General features: G+C 43.0%; 1 long non-coding RNA gene across 1 annotated transcript in view; it reads right to left on the bottom strand.

Annotated features, from left to right (window-relative positions):
• The window catches only part of LOC122550566, a 59,087-nt gene that overhangs the window by 30,296 nt on the left and 3,666 nt on the right, over positions 1-25,125 (bottom strand). The window contains exon 2 of the long non-coding RNA XR_006311885.1: positions 12,188-12,316. This is a non-coding gene — a long non-coding RNA (uncharacterized LOC122550566). The remainder of the gene's footprint in view (positions 1-12,187; positions 12,317-25,125) is intronic.

Genomic DNA, 25,125 nt, shown 5'->3' with positions numbered 1-25,125 from the left:
GGGGAGAATGTGCAAACTTCACACAGACAGTTACCCAAGGCTGGAATCGAACCTGGGACCCTGGTGCTGTGAGGCAGCAGGGCTAGCCATTGTGCCGCCCTTCTTTACAACCTTATCTACCTATACTGCTACCTTTAGGGACGTGTGCACTTGCAATCCAAGATCTCTCACTTCATCTACCCATCTCAGTATATTTCTGTTTATTGTGTATTCACTTTTACTGTTTTACCTCCCTAAATGCATCACCTCGCACTTATTGGAGTTGACCTAAATCTGTCACTTTCCTGCCCAATCTACCAATCTATCTGTATCATTTTGGAGTTACAGCTATACTTTATGCTATCCACAATAAACCAATTTTTGTGTTCTTTGCAAATTTCCCAATGTGCCTCCCATGCTCAAGTTCAAATTGTTAATGTCTAAAACAAGCAGCACGGGTTCTAACACCAAGCCATGCAGAACACTACTTAAAACAGCTTTGTATTCATATCAGCCTTTACCCTTTATTTCCCATTACTAAGTGAACTTAAGATCTAATTCAACATATTACCCTGTACCCTACAGGCTTTTACTTCGGCCATGTGGGATCCTGTCAAATGCCTTACTAAAATCCATGCAGATAACAGCCACTGCACTACCCTCATCAATTTTCCTTGTCACTTCCTCAAAGAATTCAATCAAATTTGTAAGGCATGACCTTCCCTTAACAAAGTCATGCTCACTATCACTGACTAGACCATGTCTTTCTAAGTGTCAATTTATCCAGTTTCTTAGGAATAATTCTGATAATTTGCTTGCCATCAAAGTAAGAATAACTGGCCATTAATTGTTTGGCACTTCCTTCGCACCCTTTTTAAACAATGGAACTATATTTGCATTCTTCCAGTACTCCAGCACCTCACCTGTGTCTACTGAAGAATTGAAAATAATTATCAGAGCATCTGTTATTTCCCACCTGACCTCCTTCAGCATCCTAAGGAACAATCCACCTGGTCCTAGTGACTTATCCACTTTCAAGGATTCCAACTCTAACACTTCCTTTCTCATGTTGTCCAATATTTCACACTGGTCCTCTTAGATTACCATATCTATAGCATCCCTTTCCTTTGCAAGAACAAAGACAAAAAAAAATTTAAAATTATTCCCATATCCTCTGCATCTTCACATAAGATCTCTGCTTCATCTCTATCAGAATCTACTTTTTCCTTAACTATCCTTTTACTCTTTATATACTGGTAAACATTTTTGGCTTTTACTTTATCTTGCTTGCTAATATTTTTTAGAACATAGAACAGTACAGCACAGAACAGGCCCTTCAGCCCACGATGATGTGCCAACCATTGATCCTCATGTAAGGTAAACCTAATGTACGAACCCTCACATTTCTGTGACCATATGCATGTCCAGCAGTCTCTTAAATATCCCCAATGACCTCGCTTCCACAACTGCTGCTGGCAACACATTCCATGTTCTCACAACTCTCTGCGTAAAGAACCCGCCTCTGACATCCCCTCTATACTTTCCACCAAACAGCTTACGTTAACAATTTCTGCCCTGGGAAAACATTTCTGGCCGTCAACTCTATCTATGCCTCTCATTATCTTGTACACCTCAATTAGGTCCCCGCTCTTCCTTCTTTTTTCCAATGACAAAAGTCCAAGCTCAGTCAACCTCTCTTTGTAAAATAAGCCCTCCATTCCAGGCAGCATCCTGGTCTGTTCCTCCACACTGCCAAGAATCCTACCTTTAATCCTGTATTCAACTTTCAAGTTCGACCTTCCAAAATGCATCACTTCGCATTTATCCAGGTTGATCTCCAACTGCCACCTCTCAGCCCATCTCTGCATCCTGTCAATGTCACGCTGCAGCCTACAACAGTCCTCTGTACTGTCAATGACACCTCCAACCTTTGTGTTGTCTACAAACTTGCTAACCCATCCTTCAACCTCCTCATCCAAGTCATAAAAATTACAAAGAGTAGAGGCCCAAGAACAGAGCCCTGTGGAACACCACTCACCACTGACTTCCAGGCAGAATATTTTCCTTTCACTACCACTCGCTGTCTTCTGTCGACCAGCCAATTCTGTATCCAGACAGCTAAATTTCCCTGTATCCCACTCCTCCTGACCTTCTGAACGAGCCTACCATGGGGAACCTTATCAAATACCTTACTGAAGTCCATACACACCACATCCACCGCTCGACCCTCATCAACTTGTCTAGTACGATCCTCAAAGAACTCAATAAGATTTGTGAGGCATGACCTGTGCCTCACAAAGCCGTGCTGACTGCCTTTAATCAAGCCATTCTCTTCCAGATGGTCATAAATCCTATCCCTCAGAATCCTTTCTAACACCTTGAAGACGACAGACGTGAGACTGACTGACTGGTTTATAATTGCCGGGGATTTCCCTATTTCCTTCCTTGAAGAGAGGAATTACATTTGCCTCCCTCCAGTCCTCAGATACGACTCTGGTAGAGAGCGAGGATGCAAAGATCTTCGCAAGCGGCGAAGCTATCACATTTCTTGCTTCCCAAAGCAACCGAGGACAAATCTGGTCTGGTGCTGGTGACTTGTCAATCTTAATGTTTGTCAAAATTTTCAACACATCAGCTTCCTCAATCTCTATCTGTTCCAGCATGCTTACCTGCTCCTCAATGGTTTCATTCACTACAAGGTCCTTTTCTTTACTAAAGACAGAAGTAAAAAACTCATTTAGGCTTTCCCCTAAATGGGCGGCATGGTGGCACAGTGGTTAGCACTGCTGCCTCACATCGCCAGAGTCCCGGGTTCAATTCCCGCCTCAGGCGACTGACTGTGTGGAGTTTGCACATTCTTCCCGTGTCTGCGTGGGTTTCCTCTGGGTGCTCCGGTTTCCTCCCACAGTCCAAAGATGTGCAGGTCAGGTGAATTGGCCATGCTAAATTGTCCGTAGTGTTAGGTAAGGGGTAAATGTAGGGGTATGGGTGGTTGGCGCGTCGATGTGGACTTGTTGGGCCGAAGGGCCTGTTTCCACACTGTAAAGTAATCTAATCTATCTCCTCAGACTCTATACACAAGTTCCCTATGCTAGCCCTGATCGGCCCTACTCTTTCTTTGATCATTCTCTTATTCCTCACATACGTGTAAAATGCCTTTGGATTCTCCCTAATCCTTTCTGCCAAGCCTTTTTCATGCACCCTCCTCGCTCTCCTCAGACCATTTTTGAGCTCCTTCCTCGCCTGCCTGTAATCCTCTAGAGCTGAGGATTACTTGCTTCCTCCACTTTACGTAAGCTGCCTTCTTGCTTTTGACGAGAAGCTCCTCCGCTCTCGTCATCCAAGGTTCCTTTATCTTACCCCTTCTTGCCTGTCTCAGAGGAACACATTTTTGCATCATTTGCAACAACTGTTCCTTAAATAGTCTTCACATGTCTATAGTGCCCTTTCCATGGAACAATTGCTCCCAGTCCATGTTTCCCAACTCACGTCTAATTAAATATCCTCCCATTGTGCCTGCTTCTCTCCTTCTCCATAGCTATGTAGAATGTGAGGCATGCTGTCTTTTTGATTTTTTTCACTCGATTCCTGTACTTTTTATAGGCTACCTGCAGTGCTGAGTTTTACTTTGTGCCTACCATAAGCTTTCTTTTTCTGCTTAATCTTTTAGACAACTAGGTTTGGCAGTACCATTCTTATTTTTGGAGGGATATGTCTGCTTTGTCACCGGAGAATCTCACCTTTTAGTGCCTCCACTGGTTTACCATTGATTTATATAACCAGATTGTACACACTAAACCTGATATTTATCCTTTAGCAGTCTAAATCTAAAGAACTTGCCCATCTTCATTTCCCAAAACTAAATCAAGAATTGCATCTCCTCTCATTGGGTTTGTCACATTTTTTAAATTCCTCGACATAGTACATGAAGTTTTCACCTTCGATGTCCCTTATATTGTTTGAAACCCAGTTGATATTGGGATAGTTAACATCTCCAATTATTGTTGTCTCTTATTCCTACAGGCAGAAATTTGTTTAAGTTTATCTCTCAGTATTTGGGGATTTGTAGTCTATGCCTAATTATGTGATTGCCCCTTTTTTATTCCTTAGCTCAAATCATAAAGTCTCATTTGTTAACCTGTTTAATACATAATTCATCTAACAACTGTAATTCTTTAACCATTACTGCTACCTTGCCCTCATTGTTGGTCATACTCTATCCTGAAAACTCTGCATCCAGGAATATTGAGCTGACAATTTTGCCCCTCCTTTAGTTTCCATTGTGGCAAGACATTGTTCTGCCACATGTCGATCTATGCCCTTACTTTATTGGCCTTGTCTGTAATATGCCATGCACTGAAGTATAAACAGCCCAACTCTGAAAATTCACTTTGCTGGCTGCTTTTTAATCCTTATTCCTTAAATGTTATTGGAGTTGTACTCATCCAAGCAAGTGTGTTCCATCACAGTCCTGACTTGTGCCATTAGATCATTGCAGGATATCTAGCCTCTGGCCTGTTCTTATAGCTGTAGTATTCATATGGCTGGCCCAGTTCAGTTTCTGGTCAATACTAATCCCAAGGATGTTGATTCAGTGATGGTAATGCCATGGTTAGTTGCTTTCATTGCCTGGCACTTGTGTGACATGAATGTCAGTTGCCAATCAGACCAAATTTGGATATTGTCCAGACCTTGATATGTTTGGGCAAGGATTGCTTTAGTATCTGAGAAGTCATGAATGGTGCTGATCATATCATTAGCAAACAGTTCCACTTCTGACCTTATGATGAAGCAGCTGAACATGATTGGGCCTAGGACTTTTTCTTGAGGAACTCCTGCACAGAGGGCCTGGAGCTGAGATAAGAGTGTGTTGCTGGAAAAGCACAGCAGGTCAGGCAGCATCCGAGGAGCAGGAAAATCGACATTTCGGGCCAGAGGCCTTCATCAGGAATGAGGCTGGGAGCCTCGGTGGTGGATAGATAAATGGGAGAGGGTGGGGCTGGGGAGAACATAGCTGAGAGTGCAATAGGTGGATGGAGGTGGGGTTAAAGGTGATAGGTCGGAGAGGAGGATGGAGTGGATGGGTGGGAAGGAAAATTGACAGGTGGGACAGATCATGAGGGCCATGCTGAGCTGGAAGGTTGGAACTTGGATAAGGTGGGGGGGGGGGTGGGGAATGAGGAAACTGGTGAAGTCCACATTGATGCCCTGGGGTTGAACGGTCCAGAGATGGAAGATAAGGCATTCTTCCTCCAGGCGTTGGGTGATGAGGGGGTGGCAATGGAGGAGGCCCAGGACCTGCATGTCCTTGGCAGAGTAGGAGGAGGAGTTGAAATGTTTGGCCACAGGGTGGTGGGGTTGATTGATGAGGGTGTCCTGAAGATGTTCTCTAAAACGATCTGCAAGAAGGCGTCCAGTCTCCCCAATGTAAAGGAGACCGCAATGGGATCAATGGATATAATAAATGACACGTGAACGTGCAGGTGAAACTTTGATCGATGTGGAAGGTTCCTTTGGGGCCTTGGACCGAGGTAAAGGGGGGAGGTGTGGGTGCAGGTTTTGCAAGTCCTGCGGAGGCAGGGGAAGGTGGCTTGTTAGGGGTCGTGGACCTGACCAGGTAGTCACGAAGAGAACGATCTTTGTGGAAAGTGGATAGGGGTGGGGAGGGAAATATATCCCTGGTGGTGGGGTCACTTTGTAGGTGGCGGAAATGTCGGCAGATGATGTGATTTATGTGGAGGAAGGTGAGGACTGGGGGTGTGGGGGAGTGTTTGATTAGATTAGATTACTTACAGTGTGGAAACAGGCCCTTCGGCCCAACAAGTCCACACCGACCCTCCAAAGAGAAACCCACCCAGACCCATTCCCTACATTTACCCCTTCACCTAACACTACGGGCAATTTAACATGGCCAATTCACCTAACCTGCACATTTTTTTTTGGACTGTGGGAGGAAACCGGAGCACCCAGAGGAAACCCACGCAGACACGGGGAGAATGTGCAAACTCCACACAGACAGTTGCCTGAGGTGGGAATTGAACCCAGGTCTCTGATGCTGTGAGGCAGCAGTGCTAACCACTGTGCCACCGTGCTGCCCATCTTTGCCTGATCTTGTTGCAGTTGGAGGGGTGGAGTTCAAGGGCGGAAGTGCGGGATATGAATGAGAGGCGTTGGAGGGCATCCTCAACCACATGGGAGAGAAAATTTCCCATCTTTAAAGAAGGAAGCCATCTGGTGTGTTCTGTGGTAGAACTTGTCCTCCTGGGAGCAGACGTGGTGGAGGTGGAGGAATTGGGAATATGGAATAGCATTTTTGCAGGAGATAGGGTGGGAGGAGGTGCAATCCAGGGTGCTGTGAGAGTCGGGGTTGTAAAACAATGTCAGTGTTGAGTCAGTCCTCGTGGATGGAGATGGAGAGGTCTAGAAATGGGAGGGAGATGTTAGAGATGGCCCAGATGAATTTAAGGTTGGGGTCGAATGTGTTGGTAAAGTTGATGAACTGTTTGACCTCCTCATGGGAGCACAAGGTGGCGCCGATACAGTCATCAATGTAGCGGAGGGAGAGGACTGTTTACCTAGCCAACAAAGAGACAGGCAGCCATGGCTACCCCTTTTGTCTGGAGGAAGTGGGAGGATTGGAAGGGGAAATTGTTGAGGGTCAGTTCAGCCAAACAAATAAGAGTGTCAGCGGAAGGGTACTGGTGGGGACGTCAGGAGAGGAAGAAATGGAGGTCATGGTGGTTGGAGGTGGAGAGAGACTGGATGTCCATGGTACAGTAATTGGCCTGTTTGGATTTGTCTTGCCTTTGGTATACAGGACATACTTAGGCAATTTTCCACAAAATTGCATAGATACCAGTGTTGTTGTATTGAAACAGCTTAGCTAGGGGCACAGGTGATTCTAGAGCACATGTCTTCAGTACTATTACCAGAATGCTTGTCAGGGGCTTTGTTAATATCCAGAGCCTCCAACCATTTCTTGCTATCACATTGAGTAAATTGAATTGGTTGAAGACAGATATCTATGATATTGGGGACCACTAGAAAACGGTGAGATGGATCATCGAATTGGTGCTTCTGGCTGAAGATTTTTGTGAATGCTCAACTTTATCTTTCACTCTGAGGCACTAGATACCCCCATTATTGAGAGTGGGGATGTTCCTCAAGTGAGTTGTTTAACAGTACACCACCATTCATGACTAGAGTTTGTAGGACTGTGAATCTCAGATCTGCTCCATTGATTGTGGAATCACTTAGATATGTCTCTCACTTGCTGACTATGCTGTTGTGCACACAAGTAATCCTGTTTTGCAATATCATAAGGCTAACACTGTTTTTTGAAATAAGTCTGTCTGCTGCTACTCTGATATGCCCTTCCACACTTTTCATTGAACCAATCTTGATCCCTACATTTGATAATAATAATAGAATGGAGGATATGCTGCACCATGACGTTGCAGATTAAATTGGAGTACTGCTGCTGATGGCCCATCATCATTGGTGGTCCCTCGCAGATGAGGATGACTCTCTTTCTCTCTCAGAATGAGTCCACAGACCAATGCAACTTCCACAGGCTCTGTTACATTTGAGGCAGAAGGTGGTTGCAGGAAGGGGTGGGTGAGTGGGGTATTGGCATGGCAGAGTGTTACTTACATTGTTTTTGCCTGGCTTCCGCTTCTTCCTGACAGCAAGTCTCGAGGTGCTTGATGCCTTCCTGGATGCTTCTCCTCAACTTTGGATGGACTTGGGCTGATGATTCCCAGGTGTCTGTGCGAATGCTGCACTTCACTATGAGGCCTGGAGGGTATCACTGAAGCACCTTCTCTGTCCACCTGGGGATTGCCTGCCATTTCAAAACTGGGAATTAGAGCACTTGTTTGGGAGTCATGTGTCGCTCATGCGGACAACATGCCCAGTCCATTGCAGCCGATCATGGGTGGTTAGTGCCTTGAAACATTTGAGGACGCTGGTGTTGCTGCATCTTTCTATTCAGTGGATTCACACGATCTTGTGCAAGCAGCGTTGGTGGTACTACTCCAGTGCTTTGAGATGTCTGCTGTAGACAGTACACATCTCAAAGCCATATAGGAGGGCAGGAATCACCACAGCTCTGTAAATTGATTTTGGTGTTGATCTGATGTAGTTGTCTTTGAACACCCTTTTCCTCAGTCAGCCAAAGGCTGCTCTATCACAATGGATCTCATCATCAATAGCTGTTTTGGCCGAGGGCACACTCCTGAGGTACTAGAAATTGTCCACATTCTCTAAAGCTTCCTTATGGACCTTGATAATCCGTGGGGGCGGGGTGTTCGCTTCACAATGCTGGACCACATTGATGAAGAACCTTCATCTTGCAGGTATTCAGGGTGAGGCACATACTTTCATATGCCTCCATAAAGGTCTGATGATGGTCTGGAGTACATCTTCTGAGGTTGCACATAAGCAAGCATCAAGTGCGTACTGCAGCTTAATGACATTGGTTGGGGTGACTTTGGTCTTGGGTTGAAGGCTATGGAGATTGAGGAATTTCCCGTTGGTTCTTCAGAGGCGTGTTTGTTGGCAATGAGGCAAGCCTATTCACCTTCTCCCTATAGGTCAAGCCCTCCAACCCTGGTGACATCCTTGTAAATCTTTTCTGAACCCTTTCAAGTTTCATAAAATCTTTCCCACTGCAGAGAGACCAGACTTGAACACAGTATCCCAAATGTGGCCTATCCAATATCCTACACACTGTAATATGACTTCCCAACTCCTATACTCAATGCACTGACTAATAAAAGCAAGAACACCAAACGCCTTCTTCACTGCCCTATCTTTCTGCGACTCTGCTTTCAAGGAACTATGTACTTGCACCCAAGGTCTCTTTGTTCGGCAACTCTCCCAGGACCTTACCGTTAAGTGTACAAGTCTTATTCTGACTTGCCTTTCCAAAATGCAACATCTCACATTTATCTAAATTAATCTGCCACTCTTTGGCTCATTGACCCATCTGATCAAGATCCAGTTGAACTCTGAGGTAACCTTTTTCACTGTCCGCTACACCTCTCATTTTGGTCTCATTTGCAAACTTAGTAACTAAACCTCCTAAGTTCACATCCAAATCATTTACATGAATGACGAAAACAGTGGACCCAGCACTGATCCTTGTTGCACACCACTGATCACAGGCCTCTAGTTTGAAAAGCAACCCTCCATTATTATCCTCTGTCTTCTACCCATGAGCCAGTTCTGTATCCAAATGGCACATTCTCCATGTAATCCATGTGATCTAACTTTGCTAACCAGTCTACTATAAAGATCATCCTACTGAAGTCATTATACATCACGATCATTGTTCTGCCCTCATCAATCCTCTTTGTTACTTCTTCAAAAAACTCAATCAAGTTATGATTTGGAGATGTCGGTGTTGGACTGGGGTGTACAAAGTTAAAAATCACACAACACAATCACCTGATGAGGGAGCGTCGCTCCGAAAGCTAATGTGCTTCCAATTAAACCTGTTGGACTATAACCTGGTGTTGTGTGATTTTTAACTCAATCAAGTTAGTGAGACACAATTTCCCATGCACAAAACCATGTTGACTATCCCTAATCAGTCCTTGCTTTTCGAAATACATGTAAATCCTGTCCCTCAGGATTCTCTCCAACAACTTGCCCACCACTAATGTCAGGCTCACTGGTCTATAATTTTTGGCTTTTCATTAAGACCTTTCTTAAATAGAGGCACCCTCCAGTCTTCTGACATCTCACCTATACAAATATCCCAGAGATCACTTCCCTAGCTTCCCACAGAGCTTTGAAGTACACCTGATCAGGTCCCAGGGATTTATCCATCTTGATACATTTTAAGACATCCAGCACCTCCTAGTGTTTGTAAACACTGATGGAAAATACTTGTTTAGTATATAACCCATCTCCTTTAGTTCCACACATAGGCAGTCTTGCTGATCCTGATGGGGGAATATTTTCTCCCTAATTACCCTTTTGTTCTTAAAATCCTTTTGGAATCTCCTTAATCCTATTTGCCAAAGCTGTCTTATGTCCCGTTTTTGCCCTTCTGATTTCCCTCTTATGTCCTACTGATCTTATACTCTTCTGGGGATTCACTTGAGCCCTGCTGTCTATATCTGACACATGCTTCCTTCTTTTTCTTGACCAGAGCCTCAATTTCTCTTGTCAATCAGCATTTTCTACACCTACCAGCCTTGCACTTCACACTTATAGGAACAAACTGTATCTGGACTTTTGTTATCTTATTCCCACTTTTCAGCCATTCTTTTACCTTCAAATATCCGCGCCCACCAAGTTTTGAAAGATTTTGCCTAATACCATCAAAATTGGCCTTCCTCCAATTTCGTAGAACCACAGTGTGGAAACAGGCCATTAGGCACAACAAGTCCACACTGATTCACCAAAGAGTGACCCATTCTCCTACTCTATACTCTATATTTACCCCTGACTAATGCACCTAACCTACACATCCCTGAACACTACGGGTAATTTAGCAAGGCCAGTTCACCTAACCTGCACAACTTTGGACTGCGGGAGGAACTTGGAGCACCTGAAGCAAACCCACGCAGACGTAGGGGCAATGTGCAAACTCCACACAGGCAGTCGCCCGTGGTTGGAATCAAACCTGAGCACGTGGCATTGTGAGGCGACAGTGCTAACCACTCAGCCACCATGCCATCCAATTTAGAACTTTATATTTTAAATCAGGTTTATCCTTTTTCATAAAGTGCTCCCCCACTGACACCTCAGTCACTTCCCTGCCTTATTTCCCAAGAGAAGATCAAGTTTTGCTTCTTCTCCACATCCACATACTGAATTAAAATATTTTCTTCTACATATATAACAAATTCCACTCTGTCCAAGCCCTTAACACAATGGAAGTCCCAGTTTATCTTTGGAAAGTTAAAGCCCCCTTCATTACATGTGGTCATCCCTTTATTTCTCAGTTCCACACAAATAATTTCTCTGGACATATTCCCATGAATATCCTCCCAAAGTCCAGCGTTATCCTGATCAAAAATGCTACTCCCCTCCTCTCTTACCCCACTTTCTATCCTTCCTTTGCTCTAAACCCTGGAACAATAAGCTGCCAATCCTGTCCATTCCTGAGCCACATCTCTGTGATTGCTATGATATCCCATCCCATTTTCCTAATCATGCCCTGAATTCATGACTTACATCTTAGGGTCCTTGCATTATCAGTCCTACCTCTTTCTCTGGTTTGATACTGCCTGACCTGAATGGTTGACTTGCACCTTTTGCCAACTGTACTAGACTTAGACTGATCTCTTTCTTCACTATCTCCCTGAGTGCCAAACCACCATACCCCCCGCCCCACCCCTTACTAGTTTAAATCCTCCTAAACAACTCTACCAAATCTCCCCATCAGTATTTTGTACCCTTCCAATTCAGGTATAATCCGTTCTTCTTATACAGGTCACTTCTATCCCAGAAGAGATTCCAATGATCCAAAAATGTGAATCCTTCTTCCCTACATCAGCTCCTCAGCCATGCATTCGTCTGCTCCACCCTCATTTTCCTACCCTCACTAGCTCATAGCACCAGGAGTAATCCAAACATTATTACCCCTCCTTTTTAAATTGCTGCCTAACTTCCTATATTCTTTCCTCAGAATCTCATTCGTTTCTCTTCCTATATTGCTAGTTGCAATGTCCCTCTCCCCTTTGAGGCATGTGTTGCACCTTCTCTGAGATATCTTGATCCTGACACCAGGAAGGCAACACATCATTCTGATTTCTCGCTGTCTGCTGCAGAAACATCTATCTGTGTCTCTGATTACAGAGACCCCATCAGAATCGATCACTTGGAACCTGGCATACTTCTCATTACATTAGAGCCAGTCTCAATACCAGAAACCAGGTTGTCCATGATACATTCCTTGAGGATCCATCAACTCCTACATTTCCAAAACAGTTATTTGTTTATGATGTGGATAGCGACAGGAGACTCCTGTACAACCTTCCTTCCTTTCCTATCTTTCCTGGCAGTAACCCATCTATCTGACTGTATCTGTGGTTTTTCTCCTTTCCTACAGCTGTCCTGCATCACACCCCCTAGCTTCTGTAAATTCCTCAGTGCCTCTAACTGCTGCTTCAACTGATCCATGTGATCTGATAGGATTCACAATCAAACACACTTACTACAAAAATAATCTCCAGTAACATGCAATTGTTACCTCTTGTAGGAAAGTCTAGGTCCAGAGGGCATAATTTCAGAATAAGGTGTAGACCAGTTAGGACAAAGACGAGGAGGATTTTCTTCTCTCAGAGGGTAGTAAATCTCCGGAATTTCTTACTGTAGATGGCTGTTGAGGCAAGGTCATTAAGTATCATCAATAGGCTGAAATGGACATATTTTTAATCAATAAGGGAATCAAGATGGGCGGCACGGTGGCACAGTGGTTAGCACTGCTGCCTCACAGCACCAGAGACCTGGGTTCAATTCCCACCTCGGGCAACTGTCTGTGTGCAATTTGCACATTCTCCATGTGTCTGCATGGGTTTCCTCTGGGTGTCTGGTTTCCTCCCACAGTCACAAAGATGTGCAGGTTAGGTGAATTGGCCATGTTAAATTGCCCATAGTGTTAGGTGAAAGGGTAAATGTAGGGGAATGGGTCTGGGTGGGTTGGTCTTCGGAGGGTTGGTGTGGACTTGAAACAGTGGGCCTGTTTCCACACTGTAAATAATCTAATCTAATCTAATCTTTTCAAGGATTATGGGGAAAAAGTAGGAAAGTGGAGTTGAAGATTATCAGATCAGATGTGATCCAACTGAATGATGGGCTGAATATCCTATATCTATGTCTTGTGATTTTATTGAAGAGTGGAGCTTGCGATATTTCTATGTTGATGTGACTAAGAAAATAGGGTTAGGAAGTAAGCCTGGTATCAAAAAGATTTCATAACTAAATTGTTTAAAATAATTAGATATATGTTTTTCCTGAATCTTACTTTCAAATTATGATTAATTCATAAAAGATTACGAATGGTCAACCAAATCATTCCAGTCAAAAAACTAATGCTAAAATAAAAGTCAAAAGAAGTTTGGATGCTGTAAATCATAAATTGCTGGAAAAGTTCAGATGATCTGGCAGCATTTGTGGAGAGAAATCAGAGTTAATGTTTCAGGTTGAGTGACCCTTCCTCAGAACTGTTCGAAGGATGGATCACTCAACCTGAAATGTTAACTCTGATTTCTCTCCACAGATGTGCCAGACCTACTTTTTTCCAGCAAAATCTACTTTTGTATCTAATACTAAAATAAACTTTCTGCCTGCTGCTCCTTCTCCTAAATAGACAGGCAGGACGCTGGAAGAATATAGAAGCCAGGTAGCATCAGAAGGTGAAGTTGATGTTTGGGTGTAACCCTTCTTCAGGACTGGGATGAGTGTGAGAGGAACTGCAGATAAAGGGGGTGGCGAGGGCAGGGTGGTGAAGTGAGGATAGGTGAAGACAAGTAGAGGGTATGACCTGGTTGGTCAATGGGAGGAATGAATCTGGTTGGTGGTAGGGAGCAGTGGAAGGAATTGGGTGGGGCTGGGAAAGGAGTTGGGGGCTGGGAACAGAGGTTATTTGAAATTGGAGAACTCATTGTTGAATCCTCCAGGCTGTAGGCTGCCCAGGCAGAAGATGCGCTGTGGTTTGTTGTGGCATTGGAGGAGGCCAAGGATGGTCATGTCGGAAAGAGGGTCGTTAGGGGAATTGAAATGGGAAGTGACTGGGAGGTCCTGTCAACCCTTGTGGGCCTGGCTACAATGCTTGATAAACCATTCCCTAAGTTTACGTTTGGTCTCACTGATATAGAGAAGACCATGTCGGGAGCACCTGATGCAGTAAACTAGGTTGGAAGAGAGGCAGGTGAACCTCTGTCTCACCTGGAAAGACTGGGGCCCTGGATGGAGGTGAAGGGGGGAGTGGCGTACTGGCAGATTTTGCATCTTTTCCGGCTGTGGGGGAAGGTACTTGGGAGAGTGGTGCAAACCAAGATCTGTCGAAGAGAACAGTCCTTGTGGAAGGCAGAGAGGGATGGGGAGGGGAAAACATTCTTGCTGGTCTAGTTGAAGTTGGCGGAATTGTTTAAGGATGATGCGTTGGATGCAGAAACTGGTGGGGTGGTAAATGAGGAGAAGGGAACACTGTCTTTATTGCATTGGGAAGGGAGTGTTTTAGAGCAGTGGAACAGAGAATGGAGGGCTGTCTGGATGAGAGTGAGAAAAAGCATGTTCAAAACAAATGGGCATCTGGGATGCTCACGATTCGAATGCCTCCTCGACCAAGTAGATGCGGCGGAGGCGGAGGAGTTGGGACAATGGAATGGAGTTCTTGCAGGATACTGGCTGGGAGGAGGTATAGTCCAGGTGCCAATGGGAGTCTGTAGGAGCAACATTGAGTTCTCCAATTTCAAATAACCTCCCTTCCCATCCACCAACTCTCTTCCTAACCCCTCCCCATCCCTTCCACTGCTCCCTACCACCAACCAGATTCATTCCACCAACTAAGTCGTACCCTCTATCTGTCTTCCTCACCCTGTCCCTGCCATCCCCTTTATCTGCAGCTCCACCCACACCCATCTCTAGTCCTGAACAAGGGTTATACCCGAACATTGACTTCTCCACCTTCTGATGCTGCCTGACTTGCTGTGTTCTTCCGCCTCCTGCCTGTCTATTTTGGAATCAAGCATCTGTAGTTTTTTGTTTGTCTTGCTCCTTTTCTGAAGCCATTTTACACTTCTCATTTCTATCATTATTCCAAGTGCTGCTGACTTAAATTGCAATTGTGGCAAATGACGTTAGAAGAATAAGAAAGGGAAAGAAGAGCCATGAGAGAAGAAAAAGAGAGAGAGGCAAAAGAAAGAGAGAGAATTTGAACCTCAGAAGATGCAAATTAGTCATGGAAGTCACGTTAACAGGATGTAGATGAAGGAAAAAGGTAGTGATGTATACACATATGTTAAAATATTGCCACATTTAGATGAGAAAGATGCCAAAGCCTTCTTTATTTCATTTGAAAATTGGCTAGGTAGATGGAGTGGTCAGACAACAACTTAGTTCAGACTAAGTTGATAAGGCAGACTTAGTGAGGTATTTTCAGCACTGTCAGATGAAGGGTCAAAAGATTAGGCAGATGTCAAACAGGCTATTTTGAGTGCTTATGAATTGGTACCAGAAGCATATAGACAGCAGTTCAGAAACATAAAGAAGGAACGAGGTCAGACTTTAGTTGAGTTTGAAAGAATTAAACATAATAATTTTGATAGATGGGTGTGAGCTTTAAAAATAGATAAGACCTATGAGGCTCGAAGATAGATTATTCTGCGAGACGAATTTAAAAACGCAGTTCCAGAGATGATAAGATTTCATGTTGGAGGAACAGAAAGTTCAAGAAGTGAGAAGAGTGGGAGATGGCAGATGAATATGTATTGGTGCATAAGGCAAAATTTAGCTTCCAGCAAGAATTGTGTCCTATGAGGGATAGAAATTGGGAGAAGGGGAGATCCTACACTACAAAACAAAGGGTAAAGCGCATCGGTAATAGTTTACCACAGGTAGAAAAAGAAACCCAAGAGGGTAGAAAGGAGGTCATAGAGTCATAGAGATGAACAACATGGAAACAGACCCTTCAGTTCAACCTGTCCATGCCGACCAGATATCCCAACCCAAACTAGTCCCACCTGCCAGCACCTGGCCCATATCCCTCCAAACCCTTCCTTTTCATATACTCATCCAATTGCCTCTTAAATGTTGAAATTTTACCAGCCTCCACAACATCCTCTGGCAGCTCATTCCATACATGTACCACCCTTTGCGTTAAAAAGTTGCCTCTTAGGTCTCTTTTATATCTTTCCCCTCTGACCCTAAACCTATACCCTCTAGTTCTGGACTCCCCGACCCCAGGGAAAAGACTTTGTCTATTTATCCTATCCATGCCCCTCATAATTTTGTAAACCTCTATAAGGTCACCCCTCAGCCTCCGACGCTCCAGGGAAAACAGCCCCAGCCTGTTCAGCCTCTCTCTGTAGCTCAGATCCTCCAACCCTGGCAACATCCTAGGCCTCAGGTGCTTTCACTGAAATGGAATGGGACACAGAAATTACAATGCTGATCATTTAAGAAGGGCACTGGGAAAAGGTGTTTTCATTGCCAGATGATGGGACACATAACGTCACAGTGCTGGTTGTTGAAGAAAGGCTCTGTGCGAAAAGATGTGGTAAAAGAAGCTAGGCAAGTGGCAGTATTGAAAGTAATAAAAGAAACCCCAAGAAAAGTTGAGGAGTTGCAGGTGCTGGGTATTACGTTAGTGCCTGATCTCTATAAAGACTTCGCCTCTGTGGGTAAAGTTTACTCAGGAAGAACAGGGGAGAAGGGAAGGAAGTTATAATTTTGAGAGATACGGGATCTAATCAGTGTGTAAGAGATGACCATGTTTGCATTCCTTCTGAAATGTTACCTGAGAGAGTGGTAATTTGTGGAATAGATGGACAGAAATTTAGTGTTCCTCTATGTAAAATCAGGTTGGAGAGCCAAATTAAGACTAGAGAAGTAACAGTGGGAGTGATTGACAGTGTCAGTTTCAGGAACACAGTTTGTTCTTGGGAACGATTTAGGAGGATCTAAGGTAGGAGTGACACCCCTTGTTGTAGAGAAGCCAAAGGAAGACCAGGCGGCTGTGGAGTTAAAAGAAAAATACCCTTGAATTTTTCCAGACTGTGTAGTAACAAGATCCCACTACCATAAAACTAAAGAGAATTGAGGTTTAGCTAGCGGACACCCTGTTTGATGTAATAGTGCAGGAAAAGCCTGAACAAGAAGAGGGTCAGGCAGAAGTATTTAGTCCTGAAAGGCTAATGGCTTTACAACAAGACAATAAAAGATTTATATTGTGATGCATTATCAGAAAAAGAAGGGTTGTTATCTTAAAGATGGATTCTTAAGATGAAAATGGAGACCATGGCAGGTTAGTGCAGAGGAGAAATGGACGGAAATGCACCAGATTGTGTTGCCGGTAGCATACAGACAGGAAGTTTTACAGATAGCACAGAAGTAGCAGTAGGAGGTCACCTAGGTGTGAGGAAGACTCAGACTAAGGCACAGAAGCATTTCTATTGGCCTGGACTGCACAACGATGTTGTTAAATTTTACCATACATGTCGTACATGCCAAATGGCAGGTCAGCCACAGGCAGTAATAAAAGCAGCACCTTTGTTACCAATTCCCACATTCGGAGAACCTTTCATGCAGGTTAGGATTGATTGCACAGGTCCACTCCCTAAAACTAAAAATGAGAACCAGTACTTGTTAAACATAATAGATGTGTCTACCAGATTTCCAGAGGCAGTTCCATTACAGAGTGTTGAGGCAAAAAGTGTAGTAAAGGAGTTTTTAGCTTATTTCACGCGATATGGGCTACCCAGGGAGATTCAGTTAGACCAAGGTCTAATTTAACTGCTAGGCTGTTTAAAGAAGTCATGGATAGCTTAGGTATACAGCACTTTAAATCAAGTGTGTACTGTCCTGAATCCCAGTGAGCTTTGGAAAGATAGCATCAGACCCTGAAGATCATATTCAGAGCATACTGTCAGGATTACTCAAATGATTGGGATAAAGGTATCCCATTTGTATTGTTTGCCATTAGAGATGCCCCAAATGAAACAACTCAGTTTACTCCCTTTGAGTTAATATTCGGACATAAAGTGAGAGGGCCTTTGAAATTAATTAAAGAAAAATTGACAAGACCGACGCCAGAGATCTCACACTTGGATTACATATCTGAGGTGAGGGAGAGATTAAATTAGCAGGTGAGTTAGCTAAACAGCACCTGAAGAGACCCCGCATAGAATGAAGAAGATGGTAGATAAAAACTCTAAAATTTGAATGTTTTCTTGTGGGGATGACGTATTAGTATTGTTACCAGTGGTAGGAGACCACTTCAAAGCCAGGTTTAGTGGTCCCTATCAAATTGAAAAAAAAATTAAGTCAGGTAAACTATCTGGTAAAGATACTCGATAGAAGAAAAACTGTATCGGGTATGTCATGTTAATATGTTGAAACCTTACTATAATAGAGACAGGGAACTAGAGAAACAGGTGTTAGTTATTGCCCAGCAGAGTGAGGAATCAAATCTAAATGTAATGGACTTTGATGTGCCTCAAAATATGTTCAATAATAAGGAAGCCCTTGAGGAGTGGGATAGGTCAGTGGACTACTCAGAAGCAAATTACCGAGTTGAAAGGTTTGTTGCAGCACAATGAGGACATAGGCAGGAATAACAGGGGGAGGACTAATACTATTGTGCATGAGGTGGAAGAAGGGAATGCTGTTCCATTAAAACAACACAGATTTAATCCTCTCAAAGCTGCATTTGTCCAGAAATAAGTTGATGTGATGCTCAATGAAAATATCATCAAATCAAGTCACAGTGAGTGGATGTCACCGATCGTGTTAGTTCCCAAACCTGATGGGACTCAACAATTTTGTGTGGACTGTCAGAAGTTCAATGCCATAATAAAATCGGACTCATACTCAATACCAAGACTGAAGAACTGGAAAGAGAAAGTCAGACAAGCCACATACATCTCAAAGTTGGACTTACTACATGGTTATTGGCAGGTATCTTTATCAAAGAAAGTGAAAGATGTTTCTGCTTTTGTAACCCCAAATGGGCTATATTAATTCAAAGTGATACCTTTTGGAATGAAGAATGCACCAGCCACATTCCAAAGGCTGATGAACAGAGTTGTGGCTGGATTAACAGTATGTGCAGTCTATCTGGATGATGGAGTGATCTTTAGCGAGTCATGGAAAGATCACGTGGTACAGTTGACAGAGCTATTTAAACAATTATGAAAAACAAAACTGGTAATAAACTTAAAGAAAACAGAATTTGCGAAGGCAGAGGTGATGTTCTTGGGACATAACATTGGTCATGGAAGGTTGACTCCAAGGAATGCCATTGAGGAATTTCCACGACCATCCTCAAAAGAAAGAGATGCTTCAATTTTTAAGACTAAGCTGATTCTACCGGAAATGTGTTCCAAACTTCAGCAGCATGGTGGCACCACTAACAGATTTATGAAAGAAGAATGCAAAATTTTGGTGGATAGAAAAATGCCAGAAAGCATTTGAGAATTTAAAAGCAGTATTAACCACCGCACCAGTTTTAGCTACACCAAATTTTTTGAAACCCTTCAAAGTTGTAATCGAAGCTAGTGATATAGGAGTTGGAGCTATACTGCTACAGGAAGATGATGTTGGAATTGAATGGCCAATTAGCTAATTTTCAAAGAAACTCAACACGCACCAGAGAAAATATTCTACCATCGGAAAAGAATTATTGAGTTTGGTTCTGGCCTTACAACATTTTAATGTTTATGTGATGAACAATGTGTTGGAGACAGTTGTGTACATGGACCACAATCCTCTTACATTCTTGGAACAATTTAAAGACAAAAATATGAGACTATTTCGTTGGAGTCTTATGTACAGACTTTTAATGTACAAATTGTACAAGTTGTGGTTCATACAAATGAGATAGCAGTTGTGTTATAATGGATTTAATGGAAAAAAGTATAGATAAAATTAGACAAATTGCAATGTTATATATATGTGTGCAGGAAGTAATATGAACTTAAATTAATGACCTATGTAGAGGCCTCTGAAAAGTTCAAGAGATGTAGATAAAAGGATTGCAAGGATGGTTCCGGATATGAGGGGAAGTTACAGGGAGGTTGTTATGGGAGTTTTTAACTTTCCAAAAACTGATTGGAAACATGATCGTTTGAGTAATTTAGATGGGTCAGTTTTTGTCCAATGTGGGCAGGAGGGTTTCCTGAAACATTATGTAGATAGACCAACAGGATTTGAGGCTACATTGGATTTGGTACTGGGTAATGAACCAGGTCAGGTGTTAGATTTGGAGGTAGGTGATCACATTGGTGATAATGATCACAATAATGTTAACTTTAGCGAGGAAAGGGGTAGGTATATACTGCAGGGCAACACTTATTACTGGGGGAAGGACAATTATGATGCAATTGGGCAAGATTTAGGATGCGTAGGATGGGGAAGGATCGGCACAATTGTAATGTGAAGCTTATTCAAGGAACAGCTACTGCACCTGTCAGGCAGGGAGGAAGTGGTCAAGCGAGGGAGCCGTGGATAATTGAAGAAGATGAATCTCTTGGCAAGAGGAAGAAGAAGGTTTATGTAAAGATGAGATGTGAAGGCTCAGGTCAGGTGCTTAGGAGTTACAAGTTAACCAGGAAGGACCTAAATGGAGAGCTATGAAGAGCCAGGACGGGACATGAGAAGTCTTTGGCAGGTAGAATCAAGGAAAACTCAAAGGCTTTCCGTAGGTATGTCAGGAATAAAAGAATGACTAGAGTAAGATTAGGGCCAGTACTCAGAGAGTAGTAAGAGTGTGGAACACCCTGCCTGTAACAGTAGTAGATTCACCAACTTTAATGGCTTTTAAATGGTCATTAGATAAACTTTTGGAGCTTAATTGAATAGAGTCGGTTAGATGGGCTTCAGATTGGTTTTACAGGTCAGCACAACATTAAAGGCCAAAGAGCCTGTACTGTCCTGTAATGTTCTATATATTCCATGTATTTCATTGTAATGGGATTGAGAATTAGAAAAAAAAATGAAGTTATCTTTTCATTATGATGGTATATTTTTTCTTAAGGGATAGGTGTTTTGAGGTTGAAGGCGTGCACTGTACCTTCAAGAGAAAGTGAATGCTATTCTTAACTAAGAGCTTCCAAGCACCTAGAGTCATAGAGATGTACAACATGGAAACAGACCCTTCGGCCCAACCCAATCTAATCCCACCTGCCAGCACCCGGCCCATATCCCTCCAAGCCCTTCCTATTCACATACCCATCCAAATGCCTCTTAAATGTTGCAATTGTACCAGCCTCCACCACTTCCTCTGCCAGCTCATTCCATACACGCACCTCTGCGTGAAAAAGTTGCCCCTTAGGTCTCTTTTATATCTTTCTCCTCTCAACCTAAGCCTATGCACTCTAGTTTTGGACTACCCGATCCCAGGGAAAAGACTTTGCCTATTTATCCTATCCATGCCCCTCATAATTTTGTCAACCTCTATAAGGTCACCCTTCAGCCTCCGTCACTCCAGGGAAAACAACCCCAGCCTGTTCACAGCCTCTCCCTATAGCTCAAATCCTCCAACCCTGGCAACATCCTTGTAAATCTTTTCTGAACCCTTTCAAGTTTCACAACATCTTTCCAATAGGAAGGAGACCACAATTGCACGCAATATTCCAACAGTGTCCTGTACAGCTGCAACATGACCTCCCAACTCCTGTACTCAATACTCTGACCAATAAAGTATGTGATATAATTAGATGGCAGTCTCAGAGTGTGCTGGAAAATTGAAAGTATGTAACATTTGGCTGTGAAGTGGATACCTGAGTTGGTTGCTGTTTTGACAACAATTCAAATTTAACCAATCAGTTTAGCCCCAGGGTACTAAAACCAAATCGAGTCTGAATGTATTGTTTTGCCAGCATCGAACCAATGAGTCAATCCAATGTTAGGGAAATAGAAATGTAAGCAATTTGGAATTTGGAGACTGAGCAACTGCCATCAACACAGATCCAAGAAATTAGGAAACACTCTCCATCAAGGGTACATTTTCATATGAAACATATTCGCAGGTGAATTCATTTAATTCACCCAGCCACTTAATTTCAAGTTCACATACTCTCTGTCTTCTCCACTGTCTTCAATCTTCTGACTGCTGATCTCCCTGGGTATTCTTTCTTTTTATTGTGACTATGTTTAAGAGGAAAAGGTACCTTTTGAGATAGAGTACCTTCTAATTTCTTTGAGAGCAAGGTTTTAGATGGTTATTTGACTCTCCAGCTCTATAGCAGTGGCTCTGTTGATCAGTGGCAGCTGCTCTGACCAACTTTCAAGCTGCCTGCATTTTTTTATACCCCAACATCGTTCCTTTTCATTAGTCTGATATTATCAAAACAATAAATTCAAAAGCAATTGGGTTTTAGTATCCTGGGCATAATTTAATTTAATTGGTTAAATTTGAATTGTCAAACCAACAACAAAACTCAGGTATCCCTTTAACAGCCAATTGTTACCTGTATCTGTTTTGGATAGCCTTTCCATTCAGGCAGCTGAGCCTGCGCTTTAAGTTTACTTCAATGTTCAGAAAACATTCTCTACTTTAAAGTGAACATATATGCTTTTGACTTTGTTAACACTAGGCCATTTCAGAGGGCAGTTGAGAGTCAACCATATTGCTATGGATCTATAGTCATATTTAGGCCAGACCAGATTAGGTTGACAGATTTCCTTCCCTGAAAGACGTTAGTCAACCAGATGGTTTTTCTAACAATCAACAATAATTGCATGGTCATCAGCAAATTCTTAATTCCAGATTTTTTTCTGAGAAAAATACATATTTTAATTCAAATTGACAGCTTTAAGATAAAAACATAAATTTTTGGGGGGTTAGAAGTTATTACCAGTACTGTTGGTATTGAAACCATTGTCACTAATATAGTTACTATACTAATATAGTATAGTATATTAGTATAGTAACTATATTAGTATATTATAGCAGGTCGTGCCTCACAAACCTTATTGAATTCTTTGAAAAGGTGACGAAGGAGGTTGATGAGGGGAAAGCGGTAGATGTGGTATATATGGATTTTAGTAAGGCGTTTGATAAGGTTCCCCATGGTAGGCTACTGCAGAAAATACGGAGATATGGCATTGAGGGTGAGTTGGAGGTTTGGATTAGGAATTGGCTGGATGGAAGAAGACAGAGGGTAGTAGTTGATGGCAAAGTTTCTTCATGGAGTGCCGTCACTAGCGGTGTTCCACAAGGATCTCTTTTGGGACCATTGCTGTTTGTCATTTTTATAAATGACCTGGAAGAGGGGTTAGAAGGTTGGGTAAGCAAGTTTGCGGATGATACGAAAGTCAGAGGAGTTGTTGACAGTGAGGAAGGATGTGGCAGGTTACAGCAGGATATAGAGAAGCTGCAGAGCTGGGCAGAAAGGTGGCAAATGGAATACAATGTAGCTAAGTGTGAGGTGACTCACTTTGGGAAGAATAACAAAAAGATGGGGTACTAGGCTAATGGTCGGATACTTGGTAGTGTGGATGAGCAGAGGGATCTTGGTGTCCATGTACACAGATCTCTGAAAGTTGCCACCCAGGTAAATACTGCGGTGAGGAAGGCATATGGCGTACTGGCTTTTATTGGTAGAGGAATTGAGTTCCGGAGTCCTGAGGTCATGATGCAGTTGTATAAGACTCTGGTACGACCGCATCTGGAATATTGTGTGCAGTTTTGGTCGCCATACTATAGGAAGGATGTGGAGGCACTGGAACGGGTGCAGAGGAGGTTTACCAGGATGTTGCCTGGTATGGAAGAAAAATCGTATGAGGAAAGACTGAGGCACTTGGGGCTGTTTTCACTAGAGAAAAGAAGGTTTACGGGTGACTTGATTGAGGTGTACAAGATGATTAGGGGGTTAGATAGGGACGACAGTATGAACCTTTTCCCGCGTATGGAGCCGGGTATTACAAGGGGGCATAGCTCTAAATTAAGGGGTGGTAGATATAGGACTGAAGTTAGGGTTAGGTTCTTCACTCAGCGAGTCGTAAGTTCATGGAATGCCCTGCCAGTAGCAGTGGTGGACTCTCCCTCTTTATGGGCATTTAAGCGGGCATTGGATAGGTATATGGAGGATAGTGGGTTAGTATAGGTTAGGTGGGCTTGGATCGGCGCAACATCGAGGGCCAAAGGGCCTGTACTGCGCTGTATTCTTCTATGTTCTATGTTCTATGTAATATAGTCTCTTACACAATTTAAATCCCTTTACACATTTGTCTCTGTTTATTTTACTAATTCTAGCCTGCTTAATGCAGTGTTAAACTGCACATAAAGATTTCCAAGGAACTTCAAAGAATGCAAGCTATACGAATGACATGTTTTATCAATTTCTGGTATCATCAGAAATTATTGGGAAGATCTAGAGAAACTGGGTGAATTAAATGAACATTCACAAGTAAGCTTGAACTTTCTCAACTGTAATATTCCTGGATCAATAAATTTTGATCTTAATAAATAATTTAATTTCTCTGGTAGTTTAACAATGATTACTCAATGACAATTTACACATGTACTCCCCTAACAAAGCCTTAAGGCTTTAAATCAAATGCTTCAATTGCAGTTGTAGCAAGTAGCATGTCAATCAGAATTCTTAAGCTTCTGTTTTACAGTGTTGAATCTTAGAACATAGAACATAGAACAATATAGCACAGAACAGGCCCTTCAGCCCACGATGTTGTGCCGAACATTTGTCCTAGCTTAAGCACCCATCCATGTACCTATCCAATTGCCGCTTAAAAGTCGCCGATGATTCTGACTCTGCCACTCCTACAGGTAGCGCATTCCATGCCCCACCACTCTCTGGGTAAAGAACCTACCCCTGACATCCCCCTATACCTTCCACCCTTCACCTTAAATTTATGTCCCCTTGTAACATGTACATGGGGAAAAAGTTTCTGACTGTCTACTCTATCTATTCCCCGATCATCTTATAAACCTCTATCAAGTCACCCCTCATCCTTAGCCGTTCCAATGAGAAAAGGCCTAGCCCTCTCAACCTATCCTCGTACGACCTATTCTCCATTCCAGGCAACATCCTGGTAAATCTCCTCTGCACCCTCTCCAAAGCTTCCACATCTTTCCTAAAGTGAGGCGACCAGAACTGCACACAGTACTCCAAATGTGGCCTAACCAAAGTCCTGTACAGCTGCAACATCACCTCACGACTCTTGAATTCAATCCCTCTGCATCTGCAGAGCTCCATGTCGATTGACAAAGAGGTACAGGCTCTGAATGAACTCTGAACACTTTAATGCACAGTTACTGAGTAACACTGCATTGAATGCCACTTTATACACAATCCTGTCAGCACCCACAATACCTTCATTTTGAAACAGTTAGTCAATCAAAACAAGATTCCGACCTCAATGCTGACCAAGGGTTAGCTTTCTGGGAAATGGAAGACAACTTTGAGAATGGCTAAAAAAGTTGGCTTCATTCCGCCTGCCAGAAAA

Source organism: Chiloscyllium plagiosum, chromosome 6 (genome assembly GCF_004010195.1).
Source record: "Chiloscyllium plagiosum isolate BGI_BamShark_2017 chromosome 6, ASM401019v2, whole genome shotgun sequence".
Classification (NCBI taxonomy): Eukaryota; Metazoa; Chordata; class Chondrichthyes; order Orectolobiformes; family Hemiscylliidae; genus Chiloscyllium; species Chiloscyllium plagiosum.
The sequence above is the reverse complement of the archived record's forward strand: the minus strand, read 5'-3'. Positions and strand labels throughout refer to the sequence as shown.